This window comes from Prorops nasuta, unplaced genomic scaffold, assembly GCF_024137725.1.
Source record: "Prorops nasuta isolate Cenicafe-Biocafe unplaced genomic scaffold, Cenicafe_Pnas_1.2 PNAS00002, whole genome shotgun sequence".
NCBI lineage: Eukaryota > Metazoa > Arthropoda > Insecta > Hymenoptera > Bethylidae > Prorops > Prorops nasuta.
In genome coordinates this window covers 6,174,180-6,193,694 of record NW_027116799.1, presented here as the reverse complement: position 1 = coordinate 6,193,694, position 19,515 = coordinate 6,174,180, and the positions used below count along the sequence as shown (strand labels likewise).

At 38.6% G+C, this 19,515-nt stretch overlaps 1 protein-coding gene and 1 long non-coding RNA gene across 6 annotated transcripts in view; one reads left to right on the top strand and one right to left on the bottom strand.

The window, feature by feature from the left end:
• Positions 1-14,984, top strand: part of sano (serrano) — an 80,323-nt gene extending 65,339 nt beyond the window's left edge. For all 3 annotated transcript variants that reach the window (XM_066730215.1, XM_066730198.1, XM_066730207.1), the window contains exon 6: positions 14,535-14,984. The gene's annotated coding sequence lies outside the window, so the exon portion shown is untranslated. The remainder of the gene's footprint in view (positions 1-14,534) is intronic.
• Positions 14,985-15,058: 74 nt separating this feature from the next.
• LOC136776804 (uncharacterized) lies at positions 15,059-19,494 on the bottom strand. Of its 3 annotated transcripts, none has more exons than XR_010823151.1 (6): positions 18,886-19,494; positions 18,628-18,809; positions 18,446-18,539; positions 18,221-18,380; positions 17,880-18,010; positions 15,059-17,795 (listed from the first exon to the last, which is right to left on the bottom strand). It is a non-coding gene; the product is annotated as an uncharacterized lncRNA (long non-coding RNA). The 3 variants fall into 3 exon arrangements; XR_010823152.1 differs by having other exon boundaries at positions 15,059-17,639; XR_010823150.1 differs by lacking the exon at positions 15,059-17,795 and having other exon boundaries at positions 17,807-18,010; positions 18,886-19,488.
• Positions 19,495-19,515: the final 21 nt, after the last annotated feature.

The following is a 19,515-nucleotide window of genomic DNA, read 5'->3' as shown; positions in this document are numbered from 1 at the left end:
GGTCGCGACAGGGGAGTTTGAGTCTGTTGGAGGAGTTTCAGTGGCTCGGCGCGAGGCGAGAGCGGCCGAGTCGGGCCGTCGAGTGCGCACGCTTGATATTTATACACTATCAGGCAGGATTTATTGCACTGGCGTACAAGAAATTGTGCATACGTCGACCGTTACGCGGTACTTTGCTGGGAAGCCGCCTTGCGACCGGGAAGTGCAAACTGCGCCGAGATGACAGAAAATTAACTGCGTCTAGTTTCCTGCAATGGAATAGAAAGAAGAATAGCAGAAAACTTTGTTTTCGCGCAACTGTGTATTCGAGCTAATTGAAATTGCCCATTTTCTTCAATTGCCAATTGCAGCAGGCGGCGGTGCAACGTTGCACAAGTATACGTATTACGAGAGCAGTACATAGTAAATCAGCTGGTGTGCGTCGAAATTACATAAATTTAATCGTTCCAAATTACGGTTTTCCGGTTCAGGCGTGCTTTACGAGCCATCAACTTCTCTCTTTCTCTCTCTTTTTTATTTTCCCCCTTTTCTTTCCCACCCTGACCCCCTCGCAGCCCCTTTCCGAGAGAACTCGAGTAAAGGGTCCGTGACACATCGACGGACCACGAGAAATCGAGACGAGACGCACGAAGCTTTGTTTTTCCTCGAAGCCCGCGTGTACCACTTGTAAAATCGCGCAAAATCGCTCTCTCGCTCGTTCGCCGAAGGAATCCACTCGGAACTCACCGTGCTGCGATTACCGCAAGCGCCTCTATAGCCTCCTTAATTCTTTTTTCGTTTTTACGACGATATTCATCCTGGCCCTCCGCTCTCTCCAACGCGATACACCTCTCTGTCTATATATATATATATATATTAAAAAGAAGAGAAAAAAATGGAAGAAAAACACAAAAACGTCCCCTATTACATATCAAGTTTATAACGATCCAAGAAAAAAGCTTCTCGCTCCACACTTATATATTTTCCTCTCCGTCGATGCAGTTTCCGGTTCGGTTCCATCTCGGTTAGGGCCGCGCGCGTTTTACGACTGACAATGAGCGTGAAATCGAGCGGCTCGCGATGTTTGCTTCACTTCGCTTCGCTTCACTCGTGTATTTGCGCGACGCCCTCGTTAACGCGATAGAGATCCCCGATGGAATTCCATCGCGGTAATGAATTTTCGTCGTTCAACGCTTATACCGAAGCTGCGTGTGTTATTGGTGTGTTTCCGTGTAGGTGCATATTAAGAAGAAAGCTGGGGAAGAATAGCTCGGCGGGTTGTTTTGAAAGGCGCGAGAGGGAGAGCAGTTCCGAGAAGTATACATGAACTGGTGGGTGGTCTCCATTCAAAGATGTTTATGGTTGTGTCGTGGCAAAGTGGCTGCACGCCAGAGTCCGTGGTGCCTAGCACCGGGTCGAAGACCCGTCGAGGTTCCTCGGGTTCAACCCTGCCTGGCTAATGTCGACGTCGACGGGATCCCGCGGAAAATCCATACGTTTTCATCTCCTTCGACATTCGCGTCCTCCGAATATTCAGATTCTCTCTCTCTCTCTCTCTCTCTAATTCTCGTTTCAGATGTCACGTGACTTTAGCGAGAATACGGTAACTGCCGAATTCGTGAGAATTCTTCAGGTTCGGTCGCTCAACGGATGTCGACGGGGTTCCAGAAATAATCAATACGTTTTCAACTTCTTTAACATACGTGTCGTCCTCCTATTCAGGCTCTCTTTTTCTTGTCTTTGAGACGTTTCTTCAAGTTTGAATCTTTCCTACGTCGAAGTTGACGGGATCCTTCAGAAAATCCGCACGTCCTGATCCCTTCGACATACGCGTCTTCCCTCTTATCGAGTTACTCTCTCTCTCTCTCTCTCTCTCTCACTCTCCCTTTCTCGAGGCATCACGTGACTCGAGCGAGTACACAGTAGCTGCTGAAGTTCAGTGTTGGACGATTACCGCGATTACGCCGACCGATTCGTGCAGAATGATTCTTCGGTAATTACAATGTTGCAGCTGGCGCGATCCGCAACCGGTAAGACGGCTGAAAAAAAGAACTGCTAAAACTGCCGTTTGAGAAGCAGCCATTCGTCTTCGTGAGGCTGCACGAGTAAAAAGCCCAACGGACGACTTCTTTGATATGTATCGATAAAGATAATCACGCTATGGGTACCTCGCGCAAAATGATTAATCTGTAATTACAATGTCTTTCTGATTATGATTCTTATATATATAACCATCCGCACTCCTCTCGAGCAGAAGCGTCGAAACACGAGGAAATTTCAGGATTAAGCATACTATATATATTCATCGATATTATGTATAGCCTCTCTTAGCAGGCGACGAATTAATTACTAGTACGATATACCTATATCGATAACGATTATCCTGATTGATGATCCTGTAGAATGATTAGGGTATCGTCACTTTCAGGACACGCTTAACTATTACATATATATATATATATATAGGAGAGTGAAATAACGAGACGATCAGCTTTGAAAATGCCTGGCCAACAGCTCCACTCTTCATTGATTTCAATTTATCTGCGAGAATTAAAATTAAGGATTTAAAGGGGATAGGAGAAAGTGTGTTATATGCGTGTACATATATAGATATATAAAGTAGCCATCCACGTTGATCTACGTCCGGCTGACTGACCTATCTTAACGCCACGCGTACTTCAGACGCAGCTACAACTACCAACTACCACATTCCAAGCATACCTTTTCTATCCACTGAGCGACACACATTATTTTCGTAACGATGATCTTGCGATAAAAGCGATAAATCTCAATACGCACTCCGGAACGCCTTCCTATGTCACTGTCGCGTTCCACTTTCATCGCTCTAATTGATCAATTTATTGCCTCGCTTTAATCTTGAAAATTACTCTATATCTATTGTGCTTTGCCTAGAGATATTGCATTACTCGAGATTGAACACTTACTGAATTTTTATTCTTGTAATAGTACAGGTTTTGTTCGATTATTTATATATATATACAACTGTGTGTCTCGTGGCTAATAGAAATAATACAATATTGAAATGTGTATTGATGTTTTTTTTTATAAGCAACGTCGAATAAATTTTATTTTTATAACTGCAGATTCAAGGAGTGAAACGTATCGATAGTATCGCTTTCCACTTTTATTGGTCTAATTGATCAATTTGTTGCCTCGCTTTAATCTCGAGAATTACTCTTTAGCTATTGTACTTTGCTTTAGAGATTTTGCATTGATCAAGATTGCACACATGGAAACCTCTTATCGTTGTGGTAGCAGAGATTTAATTCAATTATTACAGCTGTGTTTTATCGGGAATAAGAACATTGCAGTATTGAAAATCGAAAGGTTTCTATGTTGAAATGTGTCCTTAGGCTTTTTTCGATAAACGACGTCAGATAGATTTCAGTTTCATAACTATATATATATTGATTCGACAAGTCAAAGTATTAAGAGGAGGATCAACGTCTTTCTACGTCACTATATCTCGTTTCTTTTTCATTTATCTTATTAATAAATTTATTGTCTCTCTCTAATCCAAAAAAACAAAAAAAATACCCACTGTACTCTGTCCAGAAATTTTGCATTAATCGATATATTGCAATCTGAAAAACCTTTTAGAGTTTTATCAGAAGAGACTGAATTCACTTATTAAAACCATGACTCAACATCGACTACCTTAAAAACAATACAGAAAATCAAAAGCTTCCCGTATTAAAACACACGTTTAGGCCTCGCTTGATAAACGACGCGAGGCAGATTACACTTTTCGCTACCGACTGGACGAGTGAAACGTACCGTCGATAGTAGCAGAGCAGAGCTCATCGATATTAATCGAGAGTCTAATCGGTTAATCGACGCCTCGGGTATACAGCAATGGACGTAATATCCTCTTCATAACGGGACGTGTTCCTATCTCGCGTCGAGGCGTGGATAAATCGTCCCACGGAGTAAATACAGCTCGACAAAGTCACGAGGAAGTCTCAGCATCATCGATTCATCTGTAAAAGCGAGGGCGAAACAATGTTCCTCGCTTTATTAGCTCGCGGAGTGCATGCAGCGAGCTGCAGAGGCAAATCTCAATTTAATGAATCAAATTCTCCTCTTTCCGCTGGTTATCGTAGATGAAGAGGGAGAAGTCGGAGTCGTTATACCGAAACAAAAGATCTTGTTATATTAATCTTTGGGAATTATATCAATATTGAGCATGATCATGGAGGCTCGCGGCGAATCGTGCAAAGTTCATCGGCTTCCGCGCTCGGTTGCAGATATTTTGCACTGCTATATATATATATATATACACTGTATATATACGCTAAGCCTACAGAACCGATGAGATGTAAGGCAGCGATTTTTCATAAAGTCCTAACTGCAACTACCCAACAAGGAGAACACGGAGCTCCCTTTTCTCTCGACTTCCTCGAGATTCAGCAGAGTGATTTAAAGGGATAACGAGTCGTGAAAAAGATACGGGTGCACAGGTACTGTTGGTCCAAATCACTTTGCTGCAACTCACGAATTGCATTTGAATTGCATCGGTCTATAGCCGGAATTTCTACCTCGTGAAAAAATTCACGTTTCCTTCTTCTTCTTCGTCTTCGTCTTCTACTGCAACCTCCCCCTCTTCCTCTTCCTCTTCGTCTTATTCTTCCTCCTCGATGGTTTTTCGCGCGAGCCGCGCCCTCGGGAGACGGATGCCCATACATTATTCAACCGCTCGGTATCCCAACGTTCCCATAAATCTATATTATTATATAAATGCAATCATACGGGAGGTGCCGCGGATCACGCCGGAAAGCAAAATCGCGCATTTTCCTTCGCGTCGACGTAAAAGGAAAGATTCCACCGAGCAGAAATCTTTCGACTCTCGCCATTAATTGATATTATCGTATTCGGGAGATTTTGCAACTGGTTTTTTGCGCGTAATTGCACCGAGTGGATGGTTAACTATATATAGTTAAATTTATAAATTAAAATATATATCGTGTTCAAATTTGAAATTGGTTGATGATAAAATTGTTCAATTCGCAATGCTTATTTATTGGTAGAGTTTAGTGATCCTCTCCTATTGGTTAGATTTTGATAAAATGCTCGTTATTTGATCAGTGTAAATCTCGAAGTAATCAATTGTTAATTATATCAATAATTCGTTCAGTAAAGAATTTTCTAAAAATGGTGTATGAAAAGTTATTTCTTCTTTGAATTATTTATTCTATTGTTATACTAATTTATAGGTTCGAGTACTGCGTTAATCTGCCACCCGGTACATAGTGGAATACAATTTTTCGTGCATCCCAAGAAGATTTTCTGGTTGTACGGAAGGAAAAGGGCACGGGCGTATGCGAAAATTTGCCTTTTACGGGAATCCATCGACGCTCGGAGCTCCGGAAGAATCTGTAAATGCCGTTAGATGCGTGCGTGCCGCGCGCAACAATACCGCGTGGAATTCGCCGATTCGTCAGCCCGACAGCCACTAGTGGAACTCCGGATCTTGCGGAATTTCGTGGCAAATCGACAAAACCGCCTTTATGAAACGACCCCGCTCGCTTTACCGAACGATCAGCGATAATTAAGTGCCAATCAGCAGCCGCCATAGTAAATTAACCGAAATCTCCGGCGAAGATTCTTCGCTGGTAAAAAGTAGAGATTCTTAACGGGACGTAACGCCGTCAAAGAAAATCAATACGGAATCTGGAAGAATCGTAATTACGGATAATAAAGCTGAAGCGCGAATTATGCAGAGACAAATAAGGAAGAAAAGCAGATATTTTATGAAAATAACGCGAGGGAGATGGGAAATTAATTGAAATTGTTCAATATGATACTCGCAAAAATACACTTTATTTTTTTAAGAAAAGTATTGACATCAAAACGCAATTAGGTATTTCTATAAATCTATATAGAGAAAAAGAAGAAATTGCAACAAATTTCTCGCGAAAAAACTTAATAAGACTAAAATCATTATCGATAAATTTAAAAGCTTTTTACATATATATATATATATATATACCAACAATTTTTATTGTTCTCCAATCGATTCTGACCACCACGAACATACATCAGAGGTTAAACGACGCATTGACAAATGTATAATTATACGAGGCAGCTACTCCCACGCACCAACAAGAGTGATAAAGCAAGATAAGGGAGAGAGAGAGAGAGAGAGAAATGGTTGGAGCAATGCGAAGCGCAATAGAATTTGCCATATTTTAAATGAAACATCCTTGGAGATAAGGAACGGACAGGAGCATTGAAGTAAATAATTTATTGACAGCCGAATAATACATCGACGCTTGGCTAATTATAGTATAGGTTGTGCGCGTGGAAGATTTTACGGTTGGCGCAGAGAGGGATGAAAGAAATTGACGAGCGAAGCTGCTGGGGCCTCTGGAGATTCTTATACTCTCTCGGTCAACCGCGAGAGTTCCTTTAATGAACATTTGTCCGATCGCAATAAGAAACATAGTTGCTGGCGTTCAGCGAGCTAAATGACTGTTATTAGCCAATCTTTTGACTCGCTCGCTTTTCTATTTATCGACGTGACCTCGCGACGTTGCTCTCTCGCGCGCGCCGCGCGCTGGAGATACGCGATATTCGCGTGATCTCACCGCGCTACGCTACGCCCTCGAGCAACCCTGCCGCACTGGCACGAGAATAATTACTGGCACAAATGTCGATTCCCCTGAGAAAAGCTGCTCGGCCGCTCAACCGCACAGCGAGCGAGCCGATTCAGCGCTCTGGCGCAGTATCGTGCTCGGAGATCGAACGTAACTCGAGAAATCAGCATATCGAGCGTAAAATTCGATTCTGCCATTTCAGTCAAATCGTCCGTGCAGGTTATTATCCGAATGGGACCAATGCGCGCGCGCGCGCTCTCTCTCTCTCTCTCTCTCTCTCTCTCTCTCTTGAAAGAGAGAGAGAGAGAGAGAGATATATATATATCCTTTCCTCTCCGCTCCGTACTTGATCGCTTTGATCCCGCTTTCCCTTCGACTCGACTCGCGTCGCGCAGCCACCTACGATCCACGTGAAATTACGCTCCACCGCGTCACGTGACGTCACGAGTATCCTGACTGACGTAACCTCGTCGAGTTACCGAGAACACGACGCTTTGCGAATCGTCCTTTTTACAGAATGTATTATGTAGGTAGGATGTATATATTAGGTGGTAGATTGGCAATCCTTGTGATATTTATTGTATTGTGTAGGATATATATATATATATCATTTTTGTTCTCTTTTGGAGATATATATCGAATGTTGTTTGCAAAAGAATAAATTGACAATTATTGCTGTTAATAGTTATTTATTATCACAGAATAATATTATATATATGCAACAATAAGAGAATTTGTCTCGTATAATTTTTCTAAAGAAGAATTTGAGTATCCAATAAATCAGGTTAGAAGGCTAAATGGCAAAGGTGTAAATAGATTTGAAATAGTGGAATATAAGAAGGCGTTGTTCGGGAAAATATAGATTAGTCCGTAAATCTTGGTTTTCGATGGGTCGCTGGAGCACGGATCGCATTAGCGTTTCTCCTCTCAATAATACCAGATCTAATCGCGGCGCGTTCTGGAAAGATAAGAGGAGAGAGTGTCGTAAAAATGAGTTACGGCCAAGTGCCGAAAGGTTCAGCGAGCGCAAATTTATGCATCGTAAACGCGCGCTAGCGTCCGAAGCTTTAGTTTAGAGCGGAAATGGAAGCCCGTAATTAATTCGAAACATCTCTTTCTCGTCTACCGGCGCGCCGTCGAGCGACCATAACTGCCGGATGATTAAATGTGACCTTCGTTATATATATATATATATATATATACACAAACTGTCTATGTATTTTAAAGTTGCAATAACAAAATTGTCCCCTGTATCCATACATATAGTACACTAATATACCGAATCGTAGGAAATTTGTAACGACCTGAAAACGCACGCACGAGCAATTTAGAAATGTTCGTGCAGCTCGGAGGAAAAGCGAGAGAAAGAGAAACGTGCAGGTTTATCGTGATTATACAAATGAAATGTAGGATAAAAGAAAACATAAATTACAGCTGTGTGTGGAAATAAGAATGATATAGGAGTGTATATATATATATACGAATGTCGTGACGATCCATGTTAATCTACATTCGAGTGATCGACTGCTGCTGCATGCAATCGCAATTCTCTTTATTCTGGTAGCGAATCTCGCTTTATCCGGAGGATCCTGATGCGAGCAAAAGTTAAACGAACGCTTGGATCGAAGCACGTTCTTCACTTGCGTCACCTCCATTACAAGAGCAGCTCTCCTTTATTGACACTTACCGTATAGGAATAATTATATTGGTCGCCTCGCGTAGTATGTACCATCCAGCCAGCTACACAACCACCCTACACCTCTATCCAAGGGATAATGTAACTTGCGAGCACTGCAAAAGTCGTTATTATACCGATTAAATTAATTACCACCGAGTGCAAGCGTGTGATATTGTTAATTTATTGCGCCTAACGAGAATGCGCGAACAAGTTCCACACTTTTTTCCATTTTTTATATATATATATATATATAAAGTATAGAGAAAGACAAAAATTACGATGCTTCGCTCGCAGCAATAAATTTATTCAAAATATATCGCTATTGCCAAAGCTCGATCAATTAAGTATATCGTTATTGAATTATTTCTTATTCGACGCTCCCTGTCGATTTTATCTGAAACGAGATAATTTCTTCGCACTCTTCGCCTCTGCAACAGTATTCTGTACGTTAAATTTCCACACACAGTCGTTTAATTACTACAGAATTTCCTTGTTCCATTTTTCACCTAACATTTATTCAGTCCTATCGACTCGTCATAGCTCAATGGTGATTTTCACCGAAGGAAAACAAGAGTTTGCTGGGATGGACTGTACCATGCTGACTACTCGACTCGCAAGCGTACCGATAGTCGATTTTCCTGTACTCATTAGCCTGCGTTTATCCGACACAGAGGAGTTGCTTGGTTGGCTGGGCTGGGCTGGAGGTTGGCCATGCTATGCCGTGCGTGGACGAGTACGAACGCTTTTACGGAAGGAGCGATCGACGTAGAACACTTGCTGCACGCGTGCAACGACCTCCACGGCCTTGTTTCCCGAGCAGAGGTCGTACCGGAAGTCCCTCGCGCCCCCTACTCTCCGATACAATCGATCGCTAAATATTTTCCCATTTTATTCCAAAGAATTATTCGCTCGATGGATCGTTGACTCTCTCATAATCCGAGCATACTCGATCGACCAGTTCATCTACTCTCTCATCTCCGAGCAAAAATTCATCGGCTGTCACAGCGAAACAGCTGCTAAACGAGTCAAACTCGCAGCATCGCGTAGTCAGTTTCTAATGACACTGGTTTATAGTAGCGTGACGTAATAACTCGTTTGAGAATCATAGCAACAAAATTACCACCCCCTTTTTTCTCTGGACTTGTTTTTTGTCTTTGGGCAGATATTTGTTTGTTTGGAAATTGTCGATCGCTCGTTTGTAATATTTGCCTCTTAATCCTGCGTTATTTATAGATCGATTCGTATCGATTTATGAAAGAAAACACAGTTGCTGAAGAGGTTTGGTTCTGGATTCGTAACGAGTACTGTGTACTGATTTTGTGCACACACACAAAGACTGTATATAATTACGTGTGTGACGTCATAAGTTGTTTAAGAATCGTAGCAACAAAATTACCACCCCTTTTTACAGCCACTTTTTCCTTCGTCTCTGAGAGACTCGAGTTTACCTCGAGAATCAACAATTGCCAATATTTCATCATTGGTACGTAATCCTATGATATTTCTAGATATAAATTCGTCTTGATTTATCAAAGAAAAAACAATTGCCGAAGAGATTCTTAACGCATACAGTTTCGGCCATTAATCTTGCGTCAGGCGAGGGGAAGTAGAAATTAAAGGGGTGAAGGGATATCTAGGGAGTTTGTCCGTAGCTGTCAAATGGCGCGATTAACCCTCAATTATGGATTGTAAACAAAAGTAATATTTTCGGAAAACGATTGCGGAAAAGAAGGAAGAATTTTAATACATAACAGAGAAGAAGAAATATATCAAATGAGTATAAATTAATAAAAAAAATGAAAATTATTGTGAATTTTTAAGAAAATATACTTTGTGGCTATTTTATTTTTGTTACAGGTGAAATCCTGTTATGATGGCTTTCTATTAAGGAAAAAAGTTCTTATAAACAAATAAGTGCAAAAGCATTAAGATATGAAGTATTTCTGTGTGGCCCAGTCATTTCGATAATTGTGACTTAATGTTATGATAGTGAATGTGTAAGCGATTAGTGTATATACAACAAACTCTTATTGTAAATTTAATAATCTTGTATGACAATGTTTTAATTGCTATTATTTTAAATTAAAGCTAGTTTAATTAACATATTATTTTTATTTCATCCCTTTCACAAAATTCTAAACACACATGGTAATTACCTATTCTTGTAGTAGTCATATATTCGTTAAATTACTTACAGAATTACAGCTGTTTATATTTGTAAAGCATAGCTGTTTGTTGCAATGATTTTTATTATTCAATGTGAGACAAATTGCATTGGGTTTAGGCAAATGTCTTATTGATCCGCCACATCCTTCCATATCTTATGTAATATTTATTTGCCTTGTTAGTTCTTTCTTTTAGTTTTCAAAATATACCAATATTTTTTTGCTATTTTTATATACACTCAGATATGGCTATTCTATTGAATAATTAATCTTATAAATGTCAAGATGATTGGTAAACCATTGTTCTATTAAATTTGAAGAATGAACACTTGAATTATTTTACTTATAATGTTTGGCATCTCTTCCATAGGATTTATATTTGAGAGGATGTTGTTCTCCAGTACATTTAAGTATACTGCTGAAATCATCTTGCTTTTAGCTTCAAATAATTCACATTTGGATATCCTTCCTCAATATATAATACATATTTTGTTAGTCCTATTTGTTTGTGAAATTTATCTGTTCTAAAACCTTAATTAATCCAGTTACTAGATATATAAAATATCATTTGCAAAGAATTGATATCTTTCTATCAATCTTAACAATATCATAATAGATGAAATGAAATAAGTATTCTATATTCAAAATGGATATCCATGCGTGTAGTTGGAAAACTATTTGAAGCTGAAAACAAGATGAACTCAGGAGTAGTATTGTCAGATCTGTGTGTATGTATAAATGAATAAAAAATTAATGTTATATGTTGTAGACTAGAAGAAAATAGTGTAACAGAGCCAAATAAATGTCGCATAAGATATGGAAGGATGTGGCGGATAAATAAGACATTTACCTAAACCCAATGCAATTTTTCTCACATTGAATAATAAAAATCATTGCAACAAAAAGCTATGCTTTACAAATATAAAACAGTTGTAATTTTGTAAGTATTTTAACGAATATATGACTACTACAAGAATAGGTAATTACCATGTGTGTTTAGAATTTTGAGAAAGGGATGAAATAAAAATAATATGTTAATTAAACTAGCTTTAATTTAAAATAATAGCAATTAAAACTGTCATACAAGATTATTAAATTTACAATAAGAGTTTGTTGTATATACACTAATCGCTTACACATTCACTATTATAACATTAAGTCACAATTATCGAAATGACTGGGCCACAAAGAAATGCTTCATATCTTAATGCTTTTGCACTTATTTGTTTATAAGAACTTTTTTCCTTAATAGAAAGCCATCATAACAGGATTTCACCTGTAACAAAAATAAAAAAACCACAAAGTATATTTTCTTAAAAATTCACAATAATTTTCATTTTTTTTATTAATTTATACTCATCTGATATATTTCTTCTTCTCTGTTATGTATTAAAATTCTTCCTTCTTTTCCGCAATCGTTTTCCGAAAACATTACTTTTGTTTACAATCCAAAATTAAGGGTTAATCGCGCCATTTGACAGCTACGGACAAACTCCCTAGATATCCCTTCACCCCTCTAATTTCTACTTCCCCTCGCCTGACGCAAGATTAATGGCCGAAACTGTACTACCTACCAACTTTGTACAAAGACTGTATACAGCTACACGAGTGACGTCATAAGTTGTTCAAGAATTATAGCAACAAAATTACTACCCCTTTTTTCCAGCCACTTTTTCCTTCATCTCTCCGAGAGACTGGAGTTTACCTCGAGGAGAAGCAATTGCCAATATTTTATCATTGGCGCATAATCCTATGATATTTCTCGATCGACTCGTCTTGATCTATCAAAGAAAAAACATATGCTGGACGGACTCGTTTCTCCGTTGGTTCGAACGCACACTGCCTGCTGACTTTGTAAAGACGCCATATAGTTACGCGTGTGACGCGATAACTCGTTCAACAAGCACCTGCACTATCGCAACCATGAAATCATCACCGCCCATTCTCCACCGAGTTTTTCTTTCCTCTCTGAAATTTTCGTTTAGAAAGAGACTAAGACGAGTCCCTCGTACATACTTGTCTGCTGCAGCTATTCAGCTTTACACGAGTATAATGTTATGTCGAGGTCTGTTTTACGAGGACGCGCCGAGAATATCAAGTGAAATTCTTCGGGCTCAGTGTGGCGTTAACATTATATTGAAACTCTCGGTGGGAGAGAAGGAGCTTAGTCCTGCAGGAAGGTAGCTCAGAGAAAGGAAAGTGCTGCTTTCGAAAAGATCAGCGCGCACGTAGAGTGCAACCGGACGTAAAGGGCCAAGTATAAAGCAAACTCTGCAGGGTCGTTGCACCAAACCCCCCTTTTATACGGAATGATTTAACCTTTTGCCCACTTTTTTACAGGTTTACTCGCAATTGTTTTTATACCAGCGCTTTCAGTGCAACCTGATCACTGAAAGAAGACAAACCTTTGATAGTTCTCCTGCGTAGAATCATTTAACCTTTGGTCATTTTTTTAAATTTTGTCTAGGGACTTTTTTTACGTTCGTACTTAGAAGGGTTTCGATAAACTAAACTATCGAATTTTAGCATAGTAAATACTTAAGGTGAAGATCGAGTCAAGTGTTGTATCGAAGGTTAAAGTGAGACAATTGATCTTAGCCAAGACCGTACTGAGTTTTAATTCTTTTTGTTGGTACCGACCTTATTAGAGTGCGACCAGATAACTCAAAGGGTTAAATTTAAATCAAACTGTTGATAGTTCCCATCCAGCATCCACAGAATGATTTAACCTTTGATCACTTTTTTAAAATTCGACTCGCAACTGTTTCTATTCGTATGTAGGAGTGCAATCAGATAAAGGGCTAAATATAAAACAAACTCTTAACACTTCCTCTCCGTAAAATGATGTAAGCTTTGATAATTTTTTTAAAATTCAACTCGCAACTGTTTGCACTCGTACTTAGAGCGCAACCGAATAACTCAAAGGGCTAAGTATAAAGCAAACTCCGGGTCATTGCACCAGACTCCACCGAATGTCCCAACCTCTTATCCAGATAAAAAAAAATTGCAAATCCCAAACTCGCAACTGCTTTCCCACTGTTTTTCAGTGTTATAATTAAATTTGCATGGCAGCGACGCGGAAGAAAATATTTAATACAATTCCTGTTTCGTTACACAAGCTCTTCTTTTTTTCCACTCTTTCATCGAGGATCCTGCGCGGCTTAAGGAACCGCGCGGCCATGCATGCATAAAGTACGCTTTATAGGCCCGCTCGGCGAGTTTGTACGCCGCAGCACGTATTTTTCTCCTGGCGAGCGTTTGGAGAGTGGCTCGGGGGTCTTTTCGGTTTTCGGCCGTGAACGTACGGAAAGGTCATTGACCCCGACGAGTCCCCGGAGCCCAGCTATGTGCCTCGCATTTTTCATTCGATCAATTTAACGAAGCCATTGCTAGAGTCCCGCCTCGACTTATTTGTTTTTCCACTTAAGCGGCCGTAAATAGATCGTGATTATACCGTGTGGATAATACAACATATCGTTGTATATATATATATATATTACACGTAGCGCGAAGGAGGAACAAAGAATTACGAGCGTTTCACGGACCGATTATTAATTTTAGCTAAGCCGAACGGTCGAGAATTGATTATCTCGATTCCTGTGGCGAAATATCGATCGTACTTTATCGTCCTTTTGCACGAGGGACGCGCTCTCCACAAGTGCTTATCAAAGACTGAATATAAAATTTACGGGAAATTTCTAGCGACTCTCTTACTTAGCCGCTTTAGTGGGCCGAAGTTACGACTATTGCGCAATTATGGTTAACGTCACCCTCGCAATAGCCGCGCGCCAGCATCAAAGAATTACGAGGCATTTTGCTGATTACAAGCTCGAATATTTAAAGTGCTCTTTCAAATCTTTCACTGTTCGCCATGGAAATATTTTTATATCGCTGTATAGGGGGCACGCACACCCACGTTACATACACCTATATATATACAAAATTTGCATGGTCGTCGGCGATCAGGCGTATCGTCGTTATACGCACCGAGGAGATACGGTGAAACTATATCTATATAACGAGCTAATAACAACTGCGGGCAACCTCCTGCGCGAATACATCGACGATTATTAAATTACATCAATTTGCTTTCAGATTCCGAGCGACGAAGGGCAGAAGAGACCGGATCGGGCATCTTCCAGCGATGAAATTTCGCCAGCAGAATTCAAGCAGGAGAGGAAGACGAGGAACTCGTTGGTCGATCACTCCCAAGCTAATTAACCCCGTGAACGCCATTTTCCTTCGCTGCGCGCAACAATAGAATTTCAACTGAAATCGAGGAGAATGAAAATTATGTTGTAGAAAATATAATTGCAGGGCAGAGAGAGAGAGAGAGAAAAGAGTGCAGGAGAGTGGGCTGTGAAAAACTTGTTTGACTCGTCTTAATAGGTGTTTCAGCCTGGGTAATTGAATTGGCAGAGTCGTCCGGTGTAATTTGAGGCAAATATAAAAGGGGAATAAAAAAGGTGACGCGTGCCTCGTTGGATGAGTGCTTGCTTGGATCTGCGTGCGTGCGTGCATGCGTGTACATTGGACGTTGGTCCAGGTTACTCTCGGGGGGGTTGGGGAAGAGGAGGTGGAGGAGGAGGGGGGGGAGGAGGGAGCAAGTTTCTCTTTGACGGCGCATTTTTGACTGCGTGAGTCACGCTATTGGTCAACGAGGATGCACGCCGAGGGTGCGCGCGACGAGTTTGTGCAAGCTGCACTCTCTGCGCCGCGTTGACTCGCACGAATAATAAGAATGAGGATAATCAATCGATGACGCGCAGTCCAAAAGTTGCGCTCCGCTTGTATACGTTACGCGGAATGGTTTGGATAACTGGGGGAGAGTGGAAACATCCCGAGGAGAGAGAGAGAGAGAGAGAGAGAGAGAGAGAGAGAGAGAGAGAGAGAGAAAGCTCGATAAGAACGCAACACGTACACGCACACACACTCGCGCACGAATTCTTTTATCGTACCACCACCACCAACACCTGCTCAACCAAACGGATAAAATCCAACGATTCGGCGCTAAAGATCGATGCTGACAGCGCCTTTCGGCCATTCATCTCTCTTTATTCCTTGCGTATGCTATAATCTTAAGAATAATAACAATACGATTAACATTGATAGAAATAACGATATGATTATAATAATAGGCCATCTCGCGATGTGCGAACATCAGGATCAAATATTAAAGTCTCGCGGAGTAGTAGTAGACGTTTAAAGGCAGACGCGTTCTCTTTGTTTATCCCGCAAATCGCGCTGTAATTAAGGATAAAAATGCCATAATAATGACCAAGTTTTGTCGTTGTACTTAAGTCATACCTTACGCATTAGTTTATTAATTAGTGATATAAGTTACTTTGTATCTCATTAAGGAAAGGTCTTAATCAAACGAATTTCGTTCAAGTTGCACGCGTCTCGCGAGTTTCAAGCCTGCAGGCAATAAGAGATTTTACGGTAGGCCAGTCGATGATTGGCTGAATCATGATAGTGTAATAGATTTTTCATGACTCGAGTGATTTTAGGCGCGAATGATGAAATTGTTCAATGCGATAATCCATTGCAGCTCGGGCAAGCACGATTTATCGACGCGTTTGCTCGTTGTTAATGCATAAGCGCCTCTTCTTCTTGTAATTCTTCTTTCTTCATGCTTAAACGCTGCAGTGCCAATCAGTCATCGAGCTTGTCATACTTACACCAATGTTGATTATCGATTTATAAGTTTCAATACTCATGCCAGGCTATAAGCATGTTGAAAAGTACTTTACAGACGTATCTTTGCTGCATTTATATTCAATGGTCTCAGTGTTTCAGCGCTCTACTTATAAATATTATCATTTACACTCTGATCAGAAGTCAGGTTCGAGACCGCCTTTTGGCTATAATGATCCTAACCAAAGGACGCGTTTGGACCTAGGTCTCATTTTTGTGATTATTATTTAAGTACATTTTAAGATTGCAATAGTATAGGCTAGAAATTTTACAATTTTACATCAGCTCAGTACACTTTATGGCCTTTTAAACATGTGCTTTATTTTTACGAGAAAATAGAAAAGTGATAACGATAAGCAAATGTCAGCTGTAGGTTAATACAGTGCCCATATTACTTTTCGAATATTTACACATTCAAAAGTGGCCTTATCTCAGACGTCCGTTTATTAAAAATATTACCACGTAAGAGTACCTATCGAAATCAATGCTAAAAACTGTTTTTCAATTTCATCTTCTTCTCTTTCTTCTTCATCTTCTTCTTACTCTACTACTACTACTTATTTTTCTGCATTGTTCACTTGAAAAAATTTCTAATCGGTTTATATTAATAATCCCTAATTATAAATAAGCTCTGTAAAATAAGTTTTAGCTGTTATACATTCAGATTGATACATTCTATTACTATGATAAACGTATTGTGTAATGAATTTGAAGAAGACACTCGGTCCCCTTTACGATGGGACTCTATATGCTTTGTAATTATTCCATTTGAATAATTATTCCGTACAGAGACCTTCTGACCAGTGCAATTTTGCCATGACATTATAATTAAGCCTTTAAAGGTATCTCCTTCATTTGCATTTCATAACTGTTTCATTTTATTCGGGTGGTAGCTGCAATAATTGACAGTACTCAGCTATCAATAATTCAATTATACTTTCCCACGAATTTTTAAATATTAACGTTAACAATACGAGTTTTCTTTCTTCATTTAACTTTATAAAATTGTAACAGTTCGATTGTTTTTTGGCAAGATGCACAATACGTAAGGGTCGAGGATCGTTGTGCCTTCGAACGTACGTTGATATATTTAAGAACTATGAGTAAACACATCCACTTTGTGATTCTATAAGCAGTTGTTCATTTTTTATACTTTTCTTTAATGCTTATTTAGGATAGTGCATGTACTCTAAAAAGTGTTTCAATAAAAATTACAATGAAAGAAAAATGTTATTCTTCCTGAATTTTTAATATCCTACAAACATTCTATAAGAAAGAAACATTGCAGAATAAGTTCCAGAATCCAGCTACAAAGTTTGCCAGCGAAATGGTGCCAAATTTTTAACCGAGTCCAGCCTATTCCATTTCTGTTGACGTAATCTTCGAGTTTAAGCAACCCAGCGTTCAATAGAGTACGCGTCATTATTGGTCAATTCAGTTAATTTGCATCAGCGCTAAGTGGCCCTGAACTGACCTGGAACTGTGGCATATCATCGTCCTAACCTAAAGCAGTCCCAGCACGTTCTGTACTCTTTTATTTAAATAATCAGCGCTTTAAAATGATCATTCACGCATGCACAGAGCGATAATGTGACGTCAATTTTGTTCACGAAATGACAGAAAAGGAAGATGTTATACTCGTAAAATCTATATTGATGACTATTAAATTCAGAATGTATAAATTATATTTTAAGTATATAATCATTTTACATTTATTCTAGATAACATGAGGAAAATACTTACAGATCATAGTACAAAAACGTAAATCTATTTGCTTTCTTTAATTTTTCTTTCAGAAGCATGCACCAACCAAGATTTAATAGGTGCTAAAATTTCAGTTTCTATGGTATTTTGAAATTTATCCAACAGTATAACTAAAAAATATGTGATATTAAAAATTATTTAATTTTAAGTAAATTAATACATAGTACAATCTGTGAGATGAACTAATGGATATCTAAAACAATTATCATAATTTATTTAAAAAATTCAAATTCTAGAACAAAAGCTATTTTATACTTCAGTAAACCTAACTCCCCATTCAATTAATACAATTTAACTCTATTATTTATGACTATACAAACCTAATATTATTTCTCCAATATACAGATCTTTCAAAGCCTCTTTTTGCTTTTTTACAAACCAACAATATTTTTTAGCAAGATTATTGGTAAACATTGTTCTTAAAATATCAGTCACTGATGAAGATAGACTATTGGTTATTAATCTTGATATGTATAAAACCTGAACAAATTGAAATAATGGATCAAACATCTTGTAAAGGTTATAACAAAATATAAGACATTTACCAATGCAGTCTTATATAGTTGGCTCTCCTTTAATCTTTTTTCAAATATTTGCAACTGCTCTCTTCAGTCCCAATTGGAAACTCCTTCTTAAAGTCTGCATTATGTACAATATTTACATGACTAGGTTGTTGTATATCATTATTTCAGTTTTCATTACTTTGTTTAAACATTTTTCTACTGACCTAAGTCTAATATCCATCTCTATCACTTTTCTAATCATAAAACTTTTAAAATCTAAATGCAAATAATTATTTTAATTAATCAATGCCCATATTAACTTGGTCTAGGAATGGTTGATCTAGATATACTTTTCTCTTCATCTTGCCTTAAACTTCCTGGTATATCGCTCAAAGATCCACACAACCTAAAAATATTTTGTATTGATTAATAGACACATAAATTAATAAGCTTTTGTAATTATTTATAATAAAATAACATACGATTGATTTCTACATAGTATATTTAATAACATTTTCCCATCCAATGGTGAATCCTCGAAGCACTGGTGGTTTCTAAGTTTTCTTAATAATAAATCTAATGCATTATGTGGTATTCCATAGAATAGCTGTGTTTAAAAAAATCCACTGACAAGTGCTAGTATTACCGGCACTGAAATTTCTACATTTTATCACATATCTACATAGAAATGACAGTACTGACAGTACTACTGCCAGTGAATTTTGAAACACGGCCAATGTAGCCCATTGGCACAAAAACGATTCCATGTCAGTTTTAACAACATCTAAATCAATTGAAGGAAACTCAGATGTTTCCTTCGCTATATTGTATCCATAAATAAAAAATTTCCGTTATTGTTCTTAGTACTATTCACTGGAGAAATATTTTCTATATTCTCTGTTTTAAACACACGTTCACATTCTCCTTCTAAGATTCCATCATACATTTACGTAGAAAGAATTATCCCTGCATCCTCTTTAAACAATTTTTGAATTTGTTGCTTACATACACAGATTTGATAATACTTTTTGTTTATTCATTATTTTTTTATAACACATTACATATGAGAAAAGTGGATACTTTCCTGCTTTTTTTTTATGCATTTAGGAATC